A 20,612-nucleotide genomic window follows, 5' to 3' on the forward strand; every position below is an offset into this window, starting at 1 on the left:
GAGGCCACCTGCCCTTTTTTTTTTTTTGGCTGCATTGGGTCTTCGTTGCTGCGCGCGGGCTTTCTCTAGTTGCGGCGAGCGGGGACCATTCTTCGTTTTGGTGCGCGGGCTTCTTATTGCGGTGGCTTCTCTTGTTGCGGAGCACGGGCTCTAGGCACGCGGGCTTCAGTACTTGCGGCGCATGGGCTCAGTAGTTGTGGCTCGCGGGCTCTAGAGCGCAGGCTCAGTAGTTGTGGCTCGCGGGCTCTAGAGCACAGGCTCAGTAGTTGTGGTGCAGGGACTTAGTTGCTCCGCAACATGTGGGATCTTAGTTCCCCGACCAGAACTCAAACCTGTGTCCCCTGCATTGGCAGGCAGATTCTTAACCACTGCGGCACCAGGGAAGTCCCCACCACCTGCTCTTTGAAAGAAGGAAAATGCTTCACCAGGTTGGAAGAGAAAAGTCATTTCCCTGGTTGGTCTTTTCTACAGTCAGATATTGTGACTTAGATGCCCATGTCCCTTTTCTGGATTCCTCCAATCAGCTCGCACCCGTCTCCTCCGCTTGCCCTCCTGCTGCAACAGAGTCAGCATCCCTGCCGCGTCCAAGTCAGATCCCTCATATCTGCTCTGTATCCCCTCTTCTCTCGCTTTCCCAAGGACTCCGCTCCTAAGGCTTTCCTTTCTCTGCATCGTCCGTCAATTAGATTCATTTCTCTCCTCTCCTCCCTCCAACCCTCCGTCAGTTCATTCCATTCCTCCCCTTTCAACAACTCCACGTTCACTATGGAACTTCTCCATGGCCACGTTCAACCTGTAGACACCAAATCCAGTGCCGCCTTTCTCTTTTCTTAGCTTCTCGGTGGCCTCTCACAGAGCTGGCCGGCACCTCCCACGCCCCCTCCCCTCTCGGCTTCTGGGAAACCACCCAGACCTGTTTCTCCAGGCAGCCCCGCCTGTCCTCCAGCACGGTCTCCTGAGAGACCTCTCCCTAATCTCTCAGCCTCTGCGCAGAGCAGGAGCCGCCACTGGCCCCCGCACTCTTGTCTCCTCACTTTCTCCTGTTGGGGTTGGGGGAGGGCCCTCTCCTGGTTTATGGCTTTGCACACCAAGTCCTTGTTGATGACACACAAGCTTCCTTCTCTGAGCTCCTGACGCCAATATCCATCTGCCTGCCTGGACTCTCCATGGGGATGTATAATGGACATCTCGCATTAAACATGTCCAAAAGAGGTTCTTTTCCCCCTCCTTAAACCTGTTTCTTCTCGGGCCTCACCCTCCCCATATACTGCACTGCTGATCATCGGGCTACTGGAGTCGAGAACCTTCAAATTCCTTGGTTCTCACTCTAAGGGAAATCTCAAAGCTGTCCACTTCTCTCCACCCGCGTGGCCAGGTCCCGTCCTGTCTCACCGGGACAAATGCCATAGTCCCCAGCCGGCCCCCGACCACCCTCAGGATGCTGTCATCGAGAAAGACCTAGGAATCCACTTGTCACTTCTCCCGCCAGGCCCGGATGGCCCCACCCCCTCCCCCTCTGTGATCTCAGGGCTCCAGCCCCGGCCACCCCCCATCCCCCCGGCGCTCGGGCCTGGAACACACCGAACTCGCTCCACCCCAGGCCCTTCGCAACCGCCGTTCTCTTAGCAGGTATTTGTCTCCCACCCTCCCTAGAATATAAACTGCAAGAGGCGGGAAGTGTCTCTGACTTGTTCACCACGTGCCCCCGACCCCGTGCTGGCAGGACACCCACAGACGCGTGCCCCCCAAAAAGGTGTGACTGCTAAGCTTGTTCCCACTGTGTATCTACAACTTGATGGCTTTCGTAAGAAGAAAATGTCTAGTTCTCTAAATCTAAATGCGAATTTAGAGCCAGGGAAGATATTTCAGATCCAAGAGAGCTTTAAAAACAAAAAAAAAAAGGGGGGGGGGGTGCGGAGGGGCATGGCCACGCAGCAATATTTCTTAAGACGAAATCTTTCATTTCAAGAGTGGGAACGTCTCTGTCCCTGCCCCCAAGCTGCGAGGCAGCTAAGCTAGCGTTTCCTACGGTGTGCATGGGCCACACAACGTTCTCTCCACAGATGCTCTCCTAAAGTGAAGGGGGTCGGGCGGCGAGGGGCAGAAAGGTGGCTCATGGTCAAACAGGTTAGTGAAGCAATAACCTGAGGACGCTTCCCTCCGGGGAGGCCACGTCTCCGCACGTCGATGTGCCTTGAGAGGTGTTGCAGTTTTAACATTTCTTTCCACTGGTACTTCCAGACCAGATGTGGCCTGTGGTTATGGGTTTGTGTTCCCCGAAACGATTCCTTTGAAGTCCTAACCCCGGTACCTGTGAATGTGACCTTACTTGGAAATAGGGTCTTCGCAGATGTGACCAAGTTAAGATGAGGTCGTCCTGGAGAGGGTGGGCCCTAATATACATAATGGCTCCCTAACACGTGTGGCACATGAGGACAGATGCACAGGAGGAAGGCCACAGAAGCAGAGATTGGAGGGATAGGGCTGCAAGCCAGGAGCGCCAAGGAGGGACGGCCACCACCCGAGCCTGGGAGGAAGCAAGGAAACGCTCCCATCTCAGAGTCTCAGCTGGCCCTGCGGCGCCTTGAATACGGACTTCTGCCTCTGGAACTGGGAGAGAACAAATTTCTGCTGTCGCCAGCGGCCCCGTCTGTGGTGCTTCATTACAGCAGCTACAGGAAACTCGTACACCTGCAACCCTCAGAGAGAAGATGCCCAGGCCTTCTGGAACCTCCTCTTCCCTCGCAGGGCCCACGCACTTGCCCCGCCCCCTGACTGGGCGTGAGCCCCCAGGCCCCGCGTCCACCCAGTGGAGAGTCTCTCCTCGGAGCGCCCTCTTCAGCTGTCTCCCGACATCCTCGCCTGACCCTCAGTGACACTTTCTTCTCCTCACGGGATGCTCCAAACACACAGTCATAGCTGAGAGACAGTTACATGTCACGTGTTTTAATCTCTCCTCATCTTCTCTTCCCTTTCCTCAGTTTTTGCACCAAAAGTATTTAACTGACTGTATTATATGTCTCTTTACAATTTACTTTAAATATATCATTTATTACATGGCTATTTATTGAGCACCAGCTGTGTACCAGGAACCGAAATCCTTTCTGGAACAAGGTAGAATGTATACATTTTTAAAATATTACAGGACCATAGTCATCGAAAAAAACCCTTCACTCGCGTCTCCTCGTGGCCTCTGGCACTGTAGCATGGCTCTCCAACCCTTGTGTTGTCTGAATCCTGCCCTTCTTTCCAGCTCCTTCCTCTGTCAGTGCTACCCTCTACTCAGCTACCACAGACCACCCAGGCGCTGCCCCCTGGTGTTTCCTCCTCTCTCCTCCCCCTACTACTCCATCACCACTTTACTAAAACCCACCATGCTATTTCCTGCCTCAGTGCCTTTGCACAGCCTAGATCCGCTACTTAGGATGGCCTTCCCCCTGCTCCTCCCTGGTCTGTCTTGACCTCCTCCAAGAGGCCTTTCCCAGCACTTGGCGCTCCACCCAATCCTCCCATCCATGTGCCCTCCGCGGGGGTGGCATTTAAAATGTTTAACAGCTGGTCTAGCACAGACAGCACTACTCAGAATGGGTGCGGGGGCACCCCCGGAGCTAAGGGCAGCACCTTCTTATTAGCAGTTATGAAACGGTTTCGATGGGTCCACAGCCTATGAGCCCAGGTGGCCAGCAGCCCCGCCGGATAGATATTCCGGGGCCGTGAGGGGCACACCCTGAGAACAAGTGTGTGTTTGCACGTCTGCCTCGCTCAGGACAGGAATGGGTTTTACCCAACTTCGGAGTCTTGGCACCTGACATCGTACCTGGCACAAAGGAGGCGCTCAATTAATATTTGTTGAACTGAACCAAACTCTTTCAGGCAAAGACAAAATGGAAAGACTGGGGATTTTCCCAGACTGTCACATCGACGCCGTGAGCCAAAGAAAACCTGTTCCTGGACAGTCTGTTTGCTCAGATGGTGAGTCTGTCAGATTTCACAGCTTCAGCGACCTCATGAAGCTCTGACCTGAAAATAAATTGAGAAGGAATAAAAAAAGAAGGAGGAAGAACAAGAGAAAATGATCCGCTCCTTCTGAGGCTGTGCTTTTGGCAAGTGCCCTCCAGTCAGTTCCAAGAAACAAAGGGAAATCTTCGTTGTGTCAGAAAAACCGACATAAATCTCAGTAATTCTGCTTTCCTGGCAACACTTTACGTGCTCCTGGGAAACTGGAACCTGATTCCTGAGCAATTTCAATGCAGAGGCTTTTCTTGTGTTATACAAGCGGCCACGAAACTTTCCACGGTCTGCAGGAAATGAATGCTGTTCTGAGTGGGACATAAAATCCGGGGGCGAGGGGACAGTGGCTGTGACCACTTCCGACGCATTCACGACCTGCAGCTCTGGGCTTGCTCAGCCCCCCTGGAGGCCTGAGGACATGTGCACAGGTAGAAAGGGTACCAACCCAAAGAGAGCCCTCCAACGCGAAGCAGAGGCCCCTATTATAGCCTGAGTTGTGTCCCCCCAAAATTCGTAAGTTGAAGTCCTAAACCGCCCCCCCCACCCTGCCCAGCACCTCAGTATGTGGCTGTATTTGGAGAAGGGCCTTGAAAGATGTGATTAAGTTAAAATAAGGCCATTGGGCCCTAATCCGGTGTGACTGGTATCCCTATAAGAAGAGCAGGGACGCGTGCACAGAGGAAAGGCCACGTGAGGGCACAGCGAGTAAGAGGCCGTCTGCAAGCCACCGGGAGAGGCCTCGGGAGACACCAGACCTGCCAGCATCTTGACCTTGGACTTCCTCTCCAGGACTGTGAGAGAATAAATTTCCCTTGTTTCGGCCCCCAGGTCTCTGGTATTTTGTCGTGGTGGCCCACGCAGATGAATACAGCCCCTTAGAAGGGGGATTTACCGATTTTAAGGTCCCCAACTCACAACTTAGCCACTGCAGACATGTGGGCACCATAGCTCATGCACTTAGAGACACAGCAACAGCCCAGTGGTCCTGGGGCCGTGTCTGGCGACTGCAGCTGCTGCCCAGACCGGGCTTCGTGACTCCGGCTCCAACCCTGGCTCTTCAGCTGGTTTTCCCTTTTACCTGGGCCTCAGTTTGCCCCTGTCTAAGATGGGCGTAAGAGTAGCATCTGTTTCTTAGCATTTTTGTGAGGTTTGGATACAATCGTATCTTTAAAGCACTAAGTGTCAAGTGTCCAGCGTAATGGAAAGTCAATCAATTCCACTCATTATACCCTGTTTTCAATCCCTCCTCGACACACGTGATCCCACTCTGGTCGCTTCGGACGTAAAGACTGGGAGGAAGCTCCCTTGAGAGGAAAAAAGGGAAAAAGGAGGGTCCACTTGAACAAGAGTGGACACAAGGGGACCACAGCAGTCCTCAGATCATAAGGTTTCTAAGACTCTTCTAACTTCCCCAGATCTGTGACCACCACCCCTGTCCACCCCACCACCTACTAGACGATTCTTAACCTGAGCCAGATTCAGTCTCTTGGAGTCAGTAAAGATGTAGGGCGTTCAGTGGGGTTCTCCTCCCAAGACTTTCTAGACACAGAAACATCTAGGGATGGGACAGGGGAGGCGATCTGAGATGGAAAGGATGGCAGGATAACCTGGGGAGGCCGGGGCCGGCAGGGAAGCCAAAGGAGAGCCCAGGGACCAAGCAGCGACGCTGGATGCAGAACCTGCCAGAGGCTGGGGGAGACCTTAATGTGCAACTTCCCAACCCAGGAGCTCACCTCACTGAGCCTAGAAGAATTCAGCCTACAGAGCCTACAGAAGACTGGCCTGGGAATCCACAAGAGGAGTGTGTGTGTGTGTGTGTGTGTGTGTGTGCGCGCGCGCGTGCGCGCACGCACGCACATGCCATTCTCTACACTAGCCTTAGCCATTGGAATTGTCTGATTTATCAGAAATATTTTTCATCCTTCCACAGGCCAGGATGACATCTAGAATATATTCTAGTTTAAGGAGAGGAACGGATTTTAGTAAGCCCTGGCCTCTACGCTCAGACCCTAGAACCTGAGCGAATCTATCAATCCAGATGCCCTACCTGGCAAAGGAGAGCCTGGCTTCATGGATTCTGCGGCCCTCAGAGCTCCCACAGAGGTGCCAATTACCCTTCTACTCTTTGAGCATCACTCATCATCCTTCGCTTCTTCATTCACTCCATGAACATCTACTGGGCATCACTGTGCACAGAGAAACTAGATTACTGCCTACCCGAGGCTTTCAGGCAGTGGTAGCATCTCTATAGCAAAGAACTTTATGTAGTTCCCACCAGGCCAGAAACAAGGATTCTCGGGTGAGGGTTCCCCAGGCAGGTCAATGGCCCATGAACGAGGTGTCAGGATATCTTTCTTGACTTTTTCCCCCCAAAGAGATCAGGCCTAGGACAGAAATGAGAAAACCCAAGCCACTCCTGGTTAAGAAACACATGCTGAGCGTGAAACAAATCAACAAAGGCAGGGACTCTCTTCCAGTCCCAGAGGAAAAAGGGTAGAGACTCCAGTGCAGGAGAATCCAGTCCTGGATGTGATCGAGGTATCACGCTGGCAAAAGGCCCCCAAGCAGGCACAGCTGGATGCCCACAGGGCTGTATCCGGTGTGAGAGGGAAGGAGGGGGACCCCTCTCCCACACCCCTGCCTGGGTGTTCCTCCTGGGAAGGACATAAGCCAAGGTCATGGAATGAGACCATGGGCAATGCCGACCTCCACAACAGGGCGTGGCCACGACCAAACCTGGTCTTGCTGGAAGTGTCCCCTCCCTGTCTCTGGAGTGGAAGGTTGCCTTTAGTACCCCCAATTCTACTGTGACCAAATGGCCCAGCCTGGCTCAGCCTCTGGGGTCTGGAGTCCAGCGAGGGGTGCCCTCAGATAGGAAAACCTCTTCCTAGCGCTGAGAAGTGGCTGGGTCCACTCCAGCTCAGAGGAGAAGGCTCTATGGTCAGAGTAGAAGCTTTGTCCACTCTCTACTCATGGAGCAATGACAAACCATGACTATCCTGGGCCTGGGGACCCGCTACACTGAAACCTTGTGGGCATGTCAATCTGAGTGTTATCACGAAAGGCCCCACATACGAGTAAACAAAACCACAGGTCTGCACTTGACCTGGATGGATTTCACCCACACGGGTCAGGCTAGTCCAGGGGTAGCCGGACCCAGGCCTCCAAAGAGGGCCCGGAAATTCCAGCCCTTCTCTGGGAGGAAGACAGCCGGAGCAGAGCGCGACCTGAATGCAGCAAGAGCTGTCCCGCCAACCGGAGAATTTGCCAAGCCTGCTGCATAAAGGTGTCGTAAAATCCACTTTAAATCTATGTTTAAATACCTGTAACATTGGCCTTTTAAAATCTGCTGCTCTGGCAGGGATACAAGCTCTTTCAAAGATCAATACCCGAGGCCGCTGCTGCCCTGGTCCTCCAGAAGGACCTCAGGTTGCAAAGGGACCAAAGGAAAGTCCCGGAGCCGGAACCTGGACCCCTGCCTCGGGCCACGTGGGAGGAGAGGAGAGCGAGAGACCCAGCCTCTCCCCACCTTCATTCCATCGCCCCTCAAAGGGGCCAGCCCGGAGCCACGAGGATGCGAAGGAGGAAACTAGGTCCAGGGAAGAGGTGAACAGAAAGGAGAAGGGCCTGAGCCTGGGATGTCGGCTCTGGGGCCCGTAACAAAGAGTCCTCAGGTGGGGCTCCCTGTGCAACCCCCCAAATGGGACAGGATTAGCCCTCAAGGTCCCCATAGAAGGACACACTTCCACCTGCGTCCACTCCCCGGAGATATTCCAGGCCTCAGGCCTCCCCAGGCTTCTCTCCAGAACCGTCCTTCTGCCCATGCCCCTTCCTCGGCACCTGCCAGGTGTTCCTCAGCGACCTTCTCCCCCTCCATCCGCAGATTCTGAGCTGCTCCCTCAGGGGAGACCAAGTCACACCCATCTCTGCATCCCCAGGGCCAGAGACGGGACTGGATTTAAAAGGTACTCGGTAAACACTGGCTATAGCCACCCACCCTTCCTCGAGGGCCTACGTCTGGTTTTCTAGAACGTTGCTTTCGATGTCTATTTTAACAGAGCACTTTTTTTTATTTTCTAAAATAAAAAGAGCTGGAAAAGAAATTACTCCCAAATGCCTTTCAGATAATCACACAGAGGTTAAGCAAACAGGTCAGATCATCGTCCCCTTTCCCACCTGGTGGCAGCGTGTTCTAATTGCAGGTTCAGCTATCTAAGTGGTTAAAAATAAATAATTGAAACCATAAATTTAAATATTCAAAAGCACCACAGTAACATCAAAAGAGGTCATCAAACCATGCATGTCTGTGATGTGCCGTTTTCCCGGCTGGCTCCAGGTGAGGGATGATCCGAAAGGTGTGTGATTCAAAGCCCCCTGAGCTGTCACTCCTGGGCAGCCTCTGGGCTCCAGGGATCAGCTCTGTGTCCTCGGGTGTTAATAGTCACCTTCTGCCCTTCCTGAGCATAGGGGGGTGGGGGGGGGGTCACAGGATTCACAGGGGATCATCCAGAAACTTTGGGTGAGAACTCAAACAGGCCCCTTTGTGCAGAGTGAGCAGCGGGGCGTGACCTCACTTGGAGGGCTTCCCAGGAAGGTACCTGGGACCAGAAGTTGCTCGCCACTGGGGTTGCTCAGCCCCCAGATCCTTCTAGTCGGGGCTCATGGTGGAGAGAGAAGAACACGGCCTCTGAGGGTCTGAGTGCCGGGCAGGTAAACCCCTGCATGAGAGAGACCGAGCAAAGGGCCTGGGGCATCCCACGGTGAAGCGGCCCCCAGATGAGGGCAGAGCCACCCAGGTGAAGGAGCCCAGGACACCCGGCCGTTGCACGGCGCTCTCTCTACATGGGGGTCGCCACGTCCCACGGCATCTGAAACAGAAAGGGCACGATGGCTGCTCTCTGCGTAAGCAAAGATTAACAAATCGCGGTCCCTAAAATGTGAGCGGTGCCCGAGCGGCCGGAGTCCCTTCTCGTGTGTTCTCTCATTGGTGCCCCTTCACTTGAGAGGAAGGAGGGGCTCAGGGCCGCTAAGTTCCCCTGGAGCCGCTGAGAGGCAGAGCTGAACCAACCCAGGGCTTTGAGGGGCCGCACACAGACGTTTAACACTGTCGCAAAGGGAAATCCCTGGTTCGCAATTTAGGGCTTTGCTTAAAATAATACCAGTTAGCAGTTCGTACTTACTATACGCTAGTCACCTGTTCTCATTTGGTCTCATAACAACCCAACGAGCCCATCCTACAGATGACAGCACAGACCAGAGAGGCTGCCTTTGCCGGGCTCACAGGAGCAGGAAGTGGTGGCCGTACGTCAAGTTTAGGTCAGCCTGACCGCGAAGGCCACGCTGCTGGCTGCTCTGCCCGGCAGCCTCGAGGTGGCATGGACCCCCTGCAAGCCCCTCCCCTCGGTGCAGACCACCTGCACCAGGGCTGGGCCAGTTTCTGGGGTGCCATCCCGGCGACCTGGAAGAAACGGGGCTGACCCGGCCTCCTGCCACCTCAGGCCCAGCCCAGCCCCTCCTCCAGAGGACAGGAATTGTCACTTGGCCTCACTAGTTGCTTCTGACAAAGCACACAGTACGGAAAAGAAAAACAAAGAATTAGAAGATGAATATGTACGTAACGTGCTCTGGCGGGAATAAGGCCCCAAGTCGTCCGTCAATGTTGCCAACCCTCCCCAAGCTCAGAAGAACCCAGGGGAGGCTCTTTGCTGTAGGAACCAAGAGACGCAGGGCAGCCGCCTCTCTTCCCATCCTTCCTCCTGGCGGGGGATGGGAGTTCTCCCAAGGGGTGGGGGGGAGCCGCGCATGAGCCAGCAGGAAGCCTCCGCTCCCCACTCCCCAGCTCACGGTGTTAACCTTGGGGTGAGAACAGCAGGAAAAGAAGTGGGTTGCTTGGAAGGCCCCTGCCTGTGGGGCCCATGTGCCGGCAGTGATTCACTCAGAGGTGGTGAGGATGGACGGTCTGTGATGAGCTGGGCAAGCCCAGGGACGCCCCTGCAGCAAAGGCTGTGGGAGCACACAGCCAGCAGGGAAGGGGTCCCCAAGGCGGGTGAGGACGGAGGGACGGGGGGACAGCAGCAAGATCAAAACCTGAGGCCAGGCCAGGGTGAGGGGACTGCCGGCATGCTGCGTTGCTAAGGGCCATCTCTCGTCAGGAAAACTCGGTGCTCCTGGAAGCAGCCTTCATTCGCTCATGTGTTCGTTCGTTCCACAAACGTGCATGGAGCACCAAGCACTCGCCAGGCCTTGCTGGAGGTGCTGGGGTCACAGCAAAACAGATAGACGTCCCTGTCCACAGGGTTGAGAGGGGCCCATGCAGATGCGTGGAGGAAGAGCACCCCAGGCAAGAACAGCCAGTGCAAAGGCCCTGGGGTGAGAAATGGTGAAGAGGCCCATGTGCCCAGAGCAGAGTGAGCAGGGGGAGAGTTGAGGGTGAGCTCAGAGGGTCATGCATGGGCAGGTCCTACCAGGGCTTGTTGGTCATCCCAAGGACTCTGGCTTCTATTCAGAGTGACCAGGGGACCACGGAAGGGCTCTGAGCAAAGTGACATGACCTCAGATATGTTCCAACAAGACCTCTCGGGCAGCTGTGTTGAGAATGTATGATAGGAAAGCAGGGGTGAGGCAGGGGAACGTACTACAGGAAAGCAGAGAGGAGGCTGTTGCCATGTATCCTTGTATCTAACCGCGAGGTGGAGGGGAAACTGGAGGGAGAGTAAGCGACTCATCCTTCAAGGTTGGCTGTAAAGGGGGAAGCAGAAATGGAGTCAGAGCTGGAGGCGGAAATGAGTGGACAGGGGTCTTTTTACAATGGGAGCATATGTGGATGCTGATGGGAAAGAAGGAAAGGGAAAGAAAGGCCGGAGGGGAAACTGCCAGGGCTGGAGGGAGAGAGGAAGCTGGCGGCAGCAACGGCTTGGAATAGACAGGGGCACAGGGTCAAGTTCACAAGTGAAAAGTGTCCTCAGCGAAGAGCATGAAAAGCCCATCCTTCCCACGGGCCCAGCGAGTCCTTCCCTCCTGCAAAGCCAAGTTCCCCTGCAAAGCCATGTTCCACTCTGTGCCCTCCTCTGAGCCAGGGGACGGCGTGAGGACGTGGAACGTTCTGTTCTGATGGCCCAGGCTTCCCGGTGAGAGAGGAAGCAAGTAAGCACGGGGGAGGAGAGAGCAGAGGCCTGGAGAGAGGAGGGGGGCGCGGGGAAGACGGCTGGGAATGGACCAGGAACACGTGCGAGGGTGTCGGGCCAGGTGAAGACTGCACTCAAAGAATGGGGGTCATGGGGCTTCCCTGGTGGCGCAGTGGTTGAGAGTCCGCCTGCCGATGCAGGGGACACGGGTTCGTGCCCCGGTCTGGGAAGATCCCACATGCCGCGGAGCGGCTGGGCCCGTGAGCCCAGCGTCCGGACCCTGTGCTCCGCAACGGGAGAGGCCACAGCGCTGAGAGGCCCATGTACCGCAAAAACAAAACAAAACAAAAACCAGAATGGGGGTCATGAATTTAGGACCAGCTGGTCAGCGTAGCACCACAGTTCTCTTCAGGGCAGCGAGGCGCGTGCAGGCCCAGAGCAGGAGGGAGTTAGGTCTGAGGATGGCTGGTGTGTCTGATGATGTGCAAGAGGGCAAGGGACCAGGTGGAGGATGCAGGGGAGCGGCGGTCACGACTGATGGTGGAGTCTGAGCTGAGTCAGAAGGACTGCGAGACTCTGAAGGATGACGGGGACCACCCGGTTCTGGAGGATTCCGGTGGCTGAGGAAGGGCGGGACGCTGGGCACTAGAAGAAGAGAGCACAGAAGACAGGGTGGTCCCAAGAGGGGTTTTTGGACCTGAGAGCATGAACGGCACAAAAGTATTGACACCAGATCTATGTCAAGGGGAGTGAGTCCGTGACAACGTGGAGGAGGCTGGGGGAGGGGAGGGAGTCAAGTGCAAAGGCCCTGGGGTGAGAAATGAGGCTTGGGCTGGAGAACGAGCCAGCAGGTCAGGCAATACGACCTCAAGGGAAGGAAGGAGAGTGACCCCAGCCCGTCGATGACCCCAACAAGGCAGGGGAGAGAGGAGCCATCTGAGGACAAGGACTCAGGGCGGAGGGGGCACCATGACCCAGAAGAGGCACGGAGGTGCAAGGGAGCATCCACTCCCCTGGCCCAATAAGACGCAGGCAAGAGGGAGAAAGCAGCCCACCTGAAAGGCTAACGGGAGCAGAGTCCTGGGGTTGGGGGGTGTTGCCAGAGCCCCTCGAAGGCAGAAGGGGGAGCTGGCACTCAGCGACGAGCAGGGCATGTAGGGAGTTTGCGGATAAGGGTCAGTGAGGCCCAGTGGGCCCAGCAGAAAGTTCCAGGAGTTGGGAAGGGGAAGATGGGGTCAGAAAGGGGGTGTGTGCACCCATATGGGAATTAGAGTCCCGGGGTGGGGGTTGACTTGGGAGACCAGGTGAGCTCAGAGGGGCCACCTATTAGAATGAATATGGACCCAAGGGGAGCAGCTTCTGCCTTGGAAATGTTCTGAGTCTTTCCCAGCAAACAGCAATGCCTCCTCAGAAAGGACATTCTGTCAAAGAGCAGAGAGCAACTGAGTCCCCAGCAACCTCAAACCCCCAGGCTGGGCGCCGGAAGTGAACCCTGAGGATCCCCTGCACACGGCTTTGAGGGGCCAGAGGCGGAAGGACCGAACCCCAGCCCCACCCGTCAGCCCTATGCAGACACAGGATTTAGTGGAAGGGTGGGTTCAGAAGTGTCACCTGGGACAGGAACTGCAATGACAGCAGGTAATCTCCATTCTCCCAGGGGCTGCAACGATCACCGAGTCGCTGACGAGCCCAGATCAGCCACCGCTGCTGACTGCACCAGGCCATCTCCCTGCCAGTGCACAGGATTCTGAACAAACTCAGAACTCGCCTGCCCTAGTTCTCAGATTTGCTCATGAGCATCAGCAGAGAGCTTTCAAGGTGCAGCATCCGCCCCCTGCCCAGCTCTGCTGGCGACACACTCAAAGCTATGCTCCCGGCATCTCTGGGCACCTCGGCCCAGCCCCTCGCCAACCAAGACCAAAATGTAAAGAGCCCACTGGGAGGTGGAGTCCTGGGCACACGGACCCCAAAGCACCCCCAGAAATGGGCAGCAAAGCCATTATGGTCTTTGTTGAGGACAAACTCTGCTGAGGTTGTGCTTCCAAAACCGTGCAGCCCGTTCTCAGCCGCTTTTGTGCCCAGCTCCCAGAAACATGCCACAGTTTGTGTTTCTCTTTCTCCTTAAAGGAGCCCCCTCTTCTTTGCCTGTCTCACCACGGCCCCACCCCAATCCCCCCCACACACACACAGGGCTAGAGATTCATGGAGGCAAGGGCTTCCTGGGGGCTCTTTCCAACCTCTGTCACGCTCTCTCCTCCACCTGCCCCACCGCTGCCACTCCCCCTCAGATCCACTTCTCCACTCAGAGTTCCTCACATACAGAAATGTGGCCAAGCACTGAACTTGTCCACCTGAGCATAAGGAATCAGGGTGACACGCCTGCAACCACAGCTCCCAGTAGCCTGCATTTGCCAAGACAGACCCTTCTTTGCAGTCTGAGGTCTGTCCGGCACCTGCTGCATTCCACGTGCTGCCGCGGGACGGTGTCTGGTGCAGCCCAGGCCCGAGTGAGGATCATTGTCTAAACCACATCAGGACCCAGAGGAGCAGCGAGCAGCCCATCACGCCCCCGGGCTCAGGTTCGGGCTTGTTGCCCTGAGCATCTCACTGCTCATGGAGGCCTCCCGCCCTGTCTCCCAGTGAGGCGAGATGCAGGCCGTGGTCCTACCCCCAGCCCTCCACCTCGGAGGACAGGGCATTGGTCCGGAACAGCAGCCCCAGCCCCTCGCAGCAGCCTGAGTCCCACACAGCCCACCACCCCATCACTTCTCTGTTCTCACGTCCGTCCGTGTTCCCCACTCCCGTTCACCCAGGTCCAGCTCACAATCTCCTGGCCGTCCTTCAGAAGGGCAAGGCACAATCCCACCAGCAGGACACCGTACTTGCTGTTCCCTCTCAAGGGGACGTCCTTCCCCAGATGTGCACGTGGCTCACTCCCTCCTCCCCCAGGCTTTACCCAAACATCGCTGGGGGTGGCCTTCCTGATGGCCCGACTCCCTACTTAATATTCCCCCCCCCGTGCTCTCTACCCCCTGCCCCTTCCTTACTTTCTCTCAGGGCACAGGTCCCCCTCTGAGACATCATGAAATTCACCTACTCCTCCTATTGACTGCCCCAACCTCCTGCCCCCGCTAGAATGTAAACTCCGTGAAGGCAGGGGCCCCTGACTGTTTTAACTGCTGTATCCCCAGCAACTGGGATGGTGCCTGGCATACACCAAGTGCTTAATAAGTGTTCGTGGGATGAGTAAACACTTTGAAAAGCATCTCATCTTATCGGCTGTTAGTTGTTTCTTTGAAAAGAGGAGACACAAAATAAGGATGGAATGGATCAGAACGTGTAGCGTCATTCATCACATTTCCCCCAAATCGAGGATCCAAGTGAAGGTGGGAAGGAGGGTGGGCCGTCCACACTGGCCATCAGCTCTGCCTGCTCACCGGGTCTTCCTCACCAACGTTTCCAGCTTCAGAGATGGACCAGGCAGTCTCCCTCTGCGTATTGACCCCACTGATCTCCAGCTTGGGCCAAAACCTCAGAACAAATATGCAGGTAGTGTGTGATGCCCACACACTGAAACGCGCTGAGCTCACGGTCCAGAGGACAGCTGACGTTTGGTGACAAGTTAACCAACTGACGTTCAGCGACGTTTCCCTCGTGTACAATATCGGGGATCTACTCGCGAAAATGAAGACACGCTTTCCCAAGTCAGCCTGGGACTAGGGAGATTTGGCCTGTCTGTAACTTTAATTTTAAACTAATTCCTAAAGCTAGAGGAGATTTGCAACACAGGTTGATGAATCATCTTAAAGTCTCAAAAGTCCTATGAACAGTTTCAAGTGCATCTGGGGAAAGCCTCATCGCAAAGCTCAGCTTCCAGGGGTCGCCCCGGCCTAGGAAGACATAGAGATGGTTCAGGCATCGCGTCTCCACACATCCGCAGAGCTATCTGCACAGATGCAAGCCACTATCCCAGTGACAAATGAAAGGAAGGCAAGGGTTTGGTAAGGGAACGCTCAAGACTCTTCCGAGGAATGCTGGACTTCTTGCGGAGCTCAACGGGATGACAACTCCCGGGTGATGTGGAAAGAGCCTCTCCAGGCAAAGGCTGGAGGAGCAGTGCCCACCACGCCCCCAGGTGCCTGGCCTTTCCAAAGCAATCAGTAGACTCTCCCTTCTCTCAAGGAGATCCATTCCTGCAACTTTTAACTTACTGATTCCATCAAATATTAAACTTTTAAGTGTATTTTGTTTTTCAAACAACCCCCGCTGTGACTATCTAGTTAGTGTTTGTCTCACTCTAGCAATTACCTGGACTTTCCAATTGCAGTGGTTTATTTTACCTTGGAGTGACTCTTTCATCCCTTTTTCCACACTCAAAAATTTCTCCTTGTCATAATAATTAATAGGTTCTGTTCCTACAGCGATTATATTCAGATTATCTTAATAAAGCATAGCTCCGAGTGCCATCCAGCGAAAGTCTTATCCCCACTAGGCCAGAAAGACTCCACTTTCCCTGCACAAAAGAAAGAAAGAAAGAAAGAAAAATTCTCTGCATCCCAGGCCCCCAAATAGGCTGTACAATTATGACCAGCAGCCTTCTCTACTCTCAGGATGACTTAGCTTGGAATTCACTGACTGACTAAATGGAATTAATTGGAGAGAAAGGGTGAGTCAATGTAAACCAGATGTAAACCAATGTAAACCCTTGTCAATGTAAACCAGAAAGTCACCTGGTGATAGAAACTGCAGGGTTTTTACAGAATCTACCCAGGACACAAGAGCTGTGTTCCTGGGGAGGCACTGAACGTGGGTGGGCGCCATTCGAACACATCTCTTGCAGGGCTGACACCTCATCACTGTCCCCACTCAGCCAGTGGAGAATTTGTACTTATCAGCTTCACTATCTAATCCTCATCACCTCTGAGAAATGAGACAGCAACAAGAAACCCAGAAAACAGGAGAAAATGATGCTGCAAAGAGCTTCGAGACAACCTCTCTGGGGACACAGGCCAGTTAGATGGCAACTTCCAGGACCACCCGAGCCTCAGGATTCCTGGCAAGTGAAGAGAGCAGAGGGAGGCTGCTGGAGGGGAGGAGAACGGGAGTGAGGAAGAGAGAAAGAGAAGGTAGGTGAACGGGAGGGGGGAGGGGCAGACAAAGAGGACACAGAAACCTACCGGAGGGAGCCCGAGACGCCCCACTCCAGGCCTCGGTGCTCGTCCCTCCATCCGGGATCCCTACGCTCCTTCTGCAGCTGACTTCAGACTGTGCCCAGAGTTAATCTTCTCTGTGGAGCACCGACTTCTCACGAAAGGGAGAAAATGCATCCTCACAAACGTCTAGTCAGTAGCAATCAACCCTAAAATTTCAGTGGCTTAAAACAAAAAAAGTTTCTTTCTTGGTCACACCACAGGTCCAAAGCATATTGTGGAGAAAGGGACCCTGCCTCTTGTGGTCATACTCAGGCATCCAGGCTGATTGATGGATCCAGGGAAGGGCACGTAGCAAACAACATACTGGCTTTTAAAGCCTCTGCCCAGAAGAGACCCACGTCACTCTGCTCATGCTGCATTGGCCAAAGCTGGTCGAATAGCCCCCCCCCCATTACCTCACAGAGGAGAGGGGAGCGCAGTCCCTCCATGTGCCCCCAGGAGGAAATGCAGATACATGACGATCAGCACGAGGTCACCTCCCAGGTCACCCTAGGCCAATAGCCCCATGACAGTCATTGTACATTCACTTTCAGAGTTCATCCTTTTAACAAGCCTGAAAGAAAAGCATGACTCTGTACATTTTTTACAGATGAAGAAACCAAGGCTCAAAGCAATTACACATCTTCACTAAGGCGAGATGTCTAATAAGAAAAGAGCAGTCTTCAAAGACTGTCCTATATGAGTCCAACACGCACAGTCCTGCCCCACCCCATGCTCTATCCTAAATGGAATATCGCCCTCTCCTCCCTCCCGCTGTGCAGGATGCTAAGGCCATGTGCGGAGAGCACTGGGAGCTCTGCCCATTCCCCAGGTCGGGAACAATGGACAGCTCCTGTCGTCCCTAGCCTTTGGGGCCCATGGACAGCTCCTGTGGTCCCTAGCCTTTGGGCACCATGGACAGCTCCTGTGGTTCCCTAGCCTTTGGGAACCCTGGACAGCTCCTGTGGTCCCTAGACGTTGGGAACCATGGACAGCTCCTTCAGTCACTAGCCTTAAGCTGATGCCTCAGGCACCTGGGGCTGCTGTGGGAGTTCTCAATGCCCGAGAGAGTTCTGCTGTCCTGGCCTCTTGCTGCTCCCGACCAACATGCTCAGACCCAAACAAGCCAGGCAGAAAAATCTGGGGGGCTGTAAACAAAAGTCCCCGCCCAAGTTTTTGTCAGTGTGGGCTTAAATTAATCACGTTGGCCGCCACTTACTAAATAAAGTAAATTAGTTCTCAATCATTTGCTTGCACACCAGGCAGGAAAAATGAAAATTTCCATTTAAAAGTAATATTGCTATTATTATGCAGAAGCGATTCTGAAATTGGGCTTTTTGTACACTTCTGCCGAGAGAGGTCAGAAGTGAGAGATTCCCCAAAGGGGTGTCTTTCCCATCAAGTTACCCGGTCGGAGGAACTCCCGGCCCCTTCAGAGGACCTGGGTTCTGGGCCCCTGGAAAAGAAGTTTGGGCGGGAACAGCAGCACCTAAGCTGTTTATTTAATCTTCTCTTTCCTTTTATTCAGGTTTAAATTCCATATCATTGACTAACGCCCTGATTAACATTGCCTTTCAGTATCGAAAAATCTAAACCAGGCACATTCAAGGCCTCTGAATTTACATTTTCTAATGGAAAGGGAGAACGGGTATCAGGTAAGGATGTGTTAACTCCAAGCCCTTATCAGTCACCCAATCCAAGAGCAGACATTGGAGGACACCTTCAAAGAGGAAACTCTTGAAATCCACTCCTGCCACTTTATGTGGGCTCCATCGGCACAGTGTGCTTGAAAAGCCAATTTTGTATCTTGAATTGGAAGAACCAGGATTCAGTAATGTCGGTCACATTCTAGGTCCCCCCTTGCAGAAACCCTTTTTCCTCAAGGGCATGTACATTAAATAAGTAATGGTTCTAATGGAATAAAAGTAATCTTTCAAATGTAGATATATTTAAAAGATTAAAAAGTTTGAGTTTGGTCTGGGGACAACTTAATGACTAGTCAGATGTACACGAAGGGGGATTTTGTGCGGGATGGAGACCAGCTGGTTTCTATTTCAGCTGGGGACAGAATAAGCAGGAAAGATGCTTCCAAGTGCAACAGAAGGAAGGCAGACAGTCAGGTGTGGCTAGTGACAGCCGGGACTTCCCGGGAGAGGTTGACCAGTGCCCCAGGAGGTGACGTGTCAGAGCGGGAGAGGGCAGGCTTTGGGGTTCTGCCCCGTTTCAGCTGGGTGACCTCAGGCAAGTTATCTTTTAAATGCCCCCAAACTTCCATTCCGCATCTAAGAAATGGGGATCGCATTAGCACTGGCTCCTTGGGTTTTTTAAGAAAAGATAAGCATCTAAAACGTGTGCTTGCAGCCTGGCACATAGTTACAAACAGGACAGATTCATCTGCGCAGAGTTTGGGGATAGAGGTTCTATTTTACAAGGTCTCTTTATGTAGAAGTTATCACCAATGGAAGAGATTGATTCATTGGGTTTATAACGAGGGCTGCTTCCAAAAAACTCCAGAATCTGTATAGAAACCCCTTACACATGTGGGTTTGGGGCTTTGTTTTAAGTCAAAATGACAGGATGAGGTGGGAAGAAGAGATGCGGCTGGCAGACAGGAATAGAAAAGAAAAACGCAGGAGGGAGTGGGAGAGAGCAGATAAGGAGGAGGCTGGGAGGAAAGACACCAGGCAGGATGCAAGGGGACACCACGCAGGGATAAGTTCCCTCTCCAGAGCAAGTGAAGAGCTGCGCTTCAGAAGGTTGCCGGGGGAGTAGGGGAAAGAACTTCCTGCCTCGGGCTCATTCAGGCTCTAAATGCTGTGTCCTCAAGGTCGGAGAGCACGTCTCCTCTCTCAGCTCCACTACATCTGTGCGCTGGATGCCCATCCTCATTTGCTAATTATGCCTGTGCCTTTCCAGCCTGAGCCTTTTGGACCCGCTGAAGCCCCCAAAATTCATGCCACCCATCACACCAGAAGGCACACTGCAAATGCCAGGGTCCCCAAGAGCATTGCTCTGTCTCTCTGGTCTCCCGCCTTCCCAGCCAGTCAGGGTAAGACCCTGTGGCCAGTCTGCGGGCTTGAGCTCACAGGCCCAACAGCTGCAGCCCCATGGTCATGGTGCCGTGCACCTGCTCTGCAGCCCTGGTGATTTTCCGTGTCTGTGTGTGTGTGTGCACGCGCGCACACGCGCGTCCGTGTAGCACCTCCGCAGAGACCTCCAGGGGAAATTATTGCTGAAGGCGGATGGCAGCAGCGTGTCCTGTAGATCACTGCCCCGGACCTCCTCCACTGGCAGCCCAAACGGCCCCCCAGAGGATCCAGGTAACGCATCCACCTTCCCCAAGACGCATATATCCTGCAAACGTTCCCAGGGAGGAATGTGAGTAGCTGCACCCCAAACTGCCCTCTCCCCACGTTGCCTGCCCCCTCCCAGAGATCCATGCGCGTCTCTCATTCCACTGCGTTCAGGCAACTCAGGCATTTAAGACTGGAAGAGAGAAACATGGGCATGAGAAGCCTCACAAGGGCTCCAGCCGAGAGGACCCCAGTGTTTGCTAAATGCAGCCCACCCACCTCCCCTCAAAGCCCCAAAGTTCTCCTACCAGCCACCGGCCAAGGATGAGAACATCTTCCCCGGAACAAACGTCCGGGAAATGCTGCCAGTAAAGGCCAGCACTTCCTACTTTGCACCGACAGCATCAACATACAGGGAAGATGACCAGAGAGGGCAGGGAGGGGAGCTTCCTGACTCCCCAAGAGAGTCCAGGCCACTGTTTGGAGGTGTGAATGTTTCCTTTGATATTCCCCCTACGGAGGGCATTATAACGGCTGACATTTACCAAGCACAAGATACGGGCCAAGCGCTAGGCTTTTAAGCCCTCGCTTAGCGCATCATCTAACACCAAACAGCTCTAGGTGGACGACAGCACTATTACCGAACCCACGTTCAGAGGGCGGAGTGCGCGCGCGCGCGCGCACACACACGCACACGTACGCACACGCACGCACACGCACGCACACTCCTAAGAGAGCCTAACCCCCAAGATTGCCTCGGGGCATGTGCTGGGGGGAGGGGAAGAGAGCGCCTCCGGCTGAGTGCGGGGTCCTCGGGCACCCGGAGAGCCAGGCTGCAGGGGGCCTTGGGAGTTGAATGTTCCCTAAGCAGCCACCTGCCTTGGTCCTGCCAGGCTCTGCAGCTGGGTAGACCCTCCACAAGTGAGAAGAAAGCAGGGACCGCAGGCCCATGCCCCAGAGCGCACTGCAGCACACCCAAGCCAGGTAGAAAA

At 54.3% G+C, this 20,612-nt stretch overlaps 1 protein-coding gene across 3 annotated transcripts in view; it reads right to left on the minus strand.

Annotated features, from left to right (window-relative positions):
* The window catches only part of CAMTA1 (calmodulin binding transcription activator 1), an 893,482-nt gene that overhangs the window by 632,149 nt on the left and 240,721 nt on the right, over positions 1-20,612 (minus strand). The gene's annotated exons all lie outside the window — the stretch shown is intronic.

This window comes from Lagenorhynchus albirostris, chromosome 2 (assembly GCF_949774975.1).
Source record: "Lagenorhynchus albirostris chromosome 2, mLagAlb1.1, whole genome shotgun sequence".
Lineage (NCBI taxonomy): Eukaryota > Metazoa > Chordata > Mammalia > Artiodactyla > Delphinidae > Lagenorhynchus > Lagenorhynchus albirostris.